This window comes from Triturus cristatus, chromosome 7, assembly GCF_964204655.1.
Source record: "Triturus cristatus chromosome 7, aTriCri1.1, whole genome shotgun sequence".
Lineage (NCBI taxonomy): Eukaryota > Metazoa > Chordata > Amphibia > Caudata > Salamandridae > Triturus > Triturus cristatus.
In genome coordinates this window covers 1,561,244,947-1,561,250,946 of record NC_140590.1, presented here as the reverse complement: position 1 = coordinate 1,561,250,946, position 6,000 = coordinate 1,561,244,947, and positions in this window count along the sequence as shown.

Genomic DNA, 6,000 nt, shown 5'->3' with positions numbered 1-6,000 from the left:
GGGTACCTTATTCTTCAGGAACACAACAACCTGCTCGTATTTCCTCATAACCTCTGGGTCTGGAGCTCCTGTCTTTTGATCTCTCGGGTATTCTTTAGCAGGCCAATCTACAACTATTTTACACTCTGCCCACAAGTCTGCTGGAACAATTATATCAAACAGACTATTCAGGTCAATCCACAGCACTTTTGACAATTTCACAAACCTATCTACCTGCCTATACCACTCGACAGGCTTTTCTTTCAGTCGAGGGAAATCATTTGTAAATGACAAAATATCCTGTCTAGTCCATGGGACATGTACATATCCTCCTCCAGGAATCTCTCTCATAGGATAGGCATCCACTGTTTTTTCCTTTTCTCTCATGGGAAATGCTGAATAAGTCCTGTCCACTGTATCTTTTCTTGTACCATCTATCCTTCCACTTTTCCTCATCACCCCATTTTCGCAATAAGGAAATCCTTTCCTTAATCTGCCCTGTTCTGCCAACATCATTTAGATTCTCGATATCCTTATCAGAAAAGTCCACTCTGTAAGGTTTCTGCAAAGCTTTCACCTTATCCATGTCAATTCCCATTTCACTCGCTATTCCTTTTAACCTTTCATGTGTATTCTTAGCCCTCCATGTGATACTCTTGCACATGAATAACAACTCTCCATCGTGATGATTTTTTAACATTTCTGTAGGAATTGTTCCTGCTATAAGCTCCTCCAGTTCTATGCGCAACCTGGCTACATCAATTGCCTGAGAATCTTTATCCTTCTTTTGAAGAACTTTCAACCAATCATTCAAATCCTCAGCCGTTATTTCTGTAGACCTTTTCCCTGTACTCACTCGTTCTGCCATCCTCTGTGGTTCCAAAATTGATCCTTCCATCATAATATTTCTCTCTACACAACCAGTATTCAATCCTGAATTAGGCTGTACATTGAACTCTCCACCACATGTGTCATGTCTCAACTGATTCTTCCCCGTCCTCATTCCTGACTCTCCCGGAGAACCAACTAGTCCATTTCCTACATATGGAAATGTCAACCACTTTCACCCATTCTTTGCTTATCAAAAATAGGCATAACTGGACCAATTGTTACAGGCACTGTAACAGCTTCTAGATTCTTGGTCAATTCTCTAATTTTCTCTGTCAACTCAGATGTGGTTCTTGCTAATTCACTTGTTTTTTCATTCCCAATTTGATTCTCTCTCTCTCTCTCTCGCTCTCTCTCTCTCTTCCTTTCCGCGAAAGAGCTATCACTTTTCAGATCAGGGGTCACAACTTCTGTTTTAATGATTTTCAAAGTATCTCTTATTGGTGTAGCAACTGGTGTTCTCACTTCTGGTTCTGGTCTATATGGAGGTGGTCTTTTATAGATCATGTCATCCAAGACTTCATCCTCATATTCATTAGCCCCATACCTTCTCAACTCTGCATCCTGTACCTTTTCCGTACCTTTCCTCCCTTCTGTTTCCTCAACAGTTCTCATAGGATATAGTCCCTCTGACATACTAGCATCACGCCATCTCCTGATTCGATCATGATGAGTTTCACGATCATATTTCCTCCCGAACATATACCTATAGTTACCTCCACTCCTCTGCTTTTCTCGCTCATGCACCTCATTTTCCCATTCTACCAATGCCTCGAACTGTGTCGGCCTTGGTCTCGGCTCTAGAAACATCATCTTCTCCCGTAAATTTCTCAACACGGCCAGATTAAATGAACCATGTTCCGGGAATGCTAAAACACCATCTTCTTTAGTGTACTTAGCCCAATTGTCTAACCAAATACAGGTATGATACCCATATTTCGCAACCATGAAGGATGCAGGGGTTCTTGTCGGAGGTAGTAACTCACCCTCTCTAGTTATTATGTCCTTATCCTTGTCAAACCATTTTTTAATTTTTCTGAACAAGGATTTCTTTTTCTTTTCCTCTGTTTGGTAATACATTTTTGCGTTTACCACAACCCTCTAGTCTTTTCTACAACTGTACAATCTTTTGTCCAATAACAGCGCGACTCACACTAACGCACCAATCCCGGAGCGTCTACGTCACTCTGTACTTCTTCCAATCCCTGCGCGGTTCACACCAACGCACCAATCACAGCACTTTCGCTGTTCTAACCCACTGTCCAATCACAGCGCGGTCTTTTCTGACGTCAGTAGTCGCTGCAGTCGCTTCTACTCCTGTCTCCTGTCACTCGTCTACCCCTCCTTTACAAAACCTTCTCAGTAGACTCTGTTTCAAATTCTACAAATCTATTAGTTACAACATATAAACATCTCCATTGTCTGCTCCGCTAACCACAGAATAGTAAAGACCTTTCTCACAAGAATCCCGCTTCTCTCTAGAACAGCGCTTACCTCTGCTCCACTACGGAATTATTACTTTCGTTGACACAGTAGCACATCCCTCTACTCTGCCCTTCTAACATGCATTCATTAACTGTTTTCTCCCGGAATGCTCCTAAGAGTTTCACAATCAACTAAATGCTCATACATTCACACACTTTCATACCAGAAAATGTAGCACATTTACACAGAATCCTGTCTTTCCCGAGAACAGCGAACAATCTGTCCTACTACAGAATTATAACACACGTTAACCAAGCAGCGCTTACCTCTGCCCAGTCCTTCAAACAAGCTCAGAGAATACCTATTACCTCTCCAGCAGTAAGCTTTAACGGCGAACCTTACGGATCCCTGGGACTTAAGACCAGAGTTTCACAGATAACCTTTGCTACCATACACACTTCTTTTATACAGAAAATATGTCTCTAGTAGTAACACACGACGATGTCACTGAATCGAACTCAGACAATGCGACGCGCAACTTCAATTGTCACACGCTTTTCCCTGCATTCGTACAGGGCCAACAATCCCGTCTTTCCCGAGAGCAGCACTCACTTCCCTCTGCTCTACTACGGAACCGTCACCGACTCCCTACGTCCCAGAAGCCGTACACACTACATATAACTTAATACGACAACTTCAACATTTAGTGTTAGTACATGTATCAACATTAATCAATAAATCCAAAGCCTATGTACAAGCAATTCATCAGATCAAGACAATAATCAAAACCATCATACTGCTACCAGGAAACTGCTGCAGATCAGAGCTTATAAATTCTCCCTACTTCCACGGACAGAGTAATTTCACAGTCATGCGCACATACACTCATCATACGCTGGTGGGGCCCATTACACCAACATTCATTCTATTACTCTATCCACACTGAATATAAGAGAGAACTCCTAAATCAATCTGCATCTAATTTGAGGTCAATGCAACCAAATTGAATTGTCTCGAGTCATGATTTAAACAGTTTAAACACATTTGAGATCTCAATAAAATGACAAAGAAATAACCACCCGACACTGAAATTCAAACAGAAATTACTTTATCTAAATTAATTCATAACGAAAGCCTTTCAATTGCAAAATCATTATTCTCATATTTACCTATTCTGGCTAAATGTCGTACTCTAAGTTAGGACATGTATCAACATTAATCAATAAATCAATAAATCCAAAGCCTATGTACAAGCAATTGTAGTAATCAAGTCCATTCAGTAGTGATGATTTAAATAGGTTTATTGAAAGGTGGTACAAGATCACAAGTAGATTAGATTAAGATAGAATAAAGACCAAGTCTAGATCAGATAAAGACCCCACCAGGAGCAGCCAGCAGGCAGCTCAGCCCCAGTCAACTGACATTACTCTCTGCAGATTCCCAACATTCTGACCGCATCATCACATGAACATTCCACTGGTGGTAGACTGGCATTGCATCACCATTAGCAAGATATAACATATCTCCCTTTCTTATATGGAAAAACAGAAAACCAGAAACATAAGAGAAAACTTGAGAAAGTGACAGCAAAGTGATTATAGAAAAACAAAAAGAACAACGATCATAAAAAAACAGTGTGAGAACAACCATAGAGAAAACAACCAGAAAGAAAATAAGAAACAGAGAAAACTCAAACATAGAAACCATCATCCCTTCTTGCACCACAGAGAAGAATAGAATATAGAAACTCCAAAGACTGCCCCAATACATACCCACTGGCCAGAACAGGAATGTAAGAAGGCAGAAGAGGAATGAACCAACAAAACTTAGAACTACAGGATGTGGAATACACAGAGAAAGAAAACACGGCAGAAAAGCCTAGAAAATCCAGAATCCACAAAAGACACAAGAACTCAGAAGGAAAACAGAAAAGAAAATAGAAACAAGAAAGAGGAAAAATACAAAAGTAATTCCCCTTCTAAACACCACTATCTTAGCGCAATGACAAAATTGTAATGCAAAGATAACAGTGCAAAATAGCAAATAAAATATAATATTGACAGAACATACTTAGCATTGAAAATATGAAATGCATTCAAATAAAGTATAGACCTAAGCTAAATATGTGAACTAAACTGCATGGATGGGAACCCATGACTAATCTCTTTAAATAGAGATGTATTGAACACAAAACTGGAAACGCTCCCCACACTAAAATAAGTGTAAAGGCAAACATTGTGTGGAAAACCCCACCGTGCACTGTAGACGTAACTGTGTTAAAACAGTAGATACAACAGTGTTTGGGTTGGAACCCACACTTATGCAACCGGACAGAAACCCTTGCATGAGAATTGACAGTGTTTGGGTCGGAACCCATACTTATGCAACCGGACTGAAACCCTTGCATGAATATTGACAGTGTTTGGGTCGGAACCCATACTTATGCAACCGGACTGAAACCCTTGCATGAAAATTGACTGAGTTTGGGTCGGAACCCTTACTTATACAATAGGACTGGAACCTTTGCAAAATAAATTGACAGTGTATAGGTAGGAACCCATATACATAGAGAATACACCCTTGCATAACTCCCAGGAGGGAGGTTGAATTGAAATGCGCACAATAGAAATGGGACTGACACCCAAACTGTACAGCTTAGAAACAGGACACGAACCAAAACTGTACATCTTGTATATGTATATGTGAACAAACTTGAAAATTGACATAATGGGTAAAGTGTACTAGATAAAAAAAAATACCAATGAACCAACATCACTGATGTAGCAGTGATGAAGGCACCAAGAGCGACATAAGGACCTTTACCTCAACAGAGACTGATGAAAAGAATGTCTCGATGTCCGTGATCCCTCTACTCCATAAGAAAATAGACTTGAAAAACGGCAGAAAATGACTCACCGGAACAAAATACCCACAGTGACAGACCAATGTAGAACGTCCGGTAACATGAAAAATATACATTTCCAAACATTGAGAGTGTTGATACTTGGCTGTTGTCGATTATCCAATGAACTAAGCTTAACTATGACTGAAAAAGAAATACTCGAGATAAAATGAAGCTATTTTAAATTTGAAAACAAAATTCTCCCGTTGTTTCATGTTAAAATTGAATTCACGTTGCTTCCTGTTGAAGACGAAATTACATTATTGCTCCTAGAAGAACGTGGTTGTCAGAGCAACGAATACAACAAAATCGCAGTTTGGAGCTTGACTGAAGCAAACTCATAACGTCTAAGAATGTCCGCCTAAAGACGTGCTGTTTTAAAACAAAACTTTATTGGCAGGATAATAGAGGGCATTGTACCGTCAGCAGACGATAAAAGGAAGGTACAATGCATGAATCCGCCAACATCAAGATGGCGGCACGTTCAGGAGACGGCGGCCGAGTGGCTCACGGCACGCTCTTGTTGCAAGGTGTCCACCGGCAGCGTTGAGACTCCGTAATAACGAAGACGTCATGGCGATCTGTAACTGCTTCGTGCCACACCACGAGCCAGGTAAAATGCGCGAGCTGAATTGACGTTTGAATTGTAAAATGACGGTTGTACCTGGCGGCCTTAACGCAAGAAAAAGTTACAAATTCTGGAAATCATACAATGTTCAGAAAGTTGGCAATTCCACAATCGATCCGTGTGGCACTAAAACAGGATGTCTGCAAAGCGGCAAAGCAAATCCAAAGGAACAAGAGTA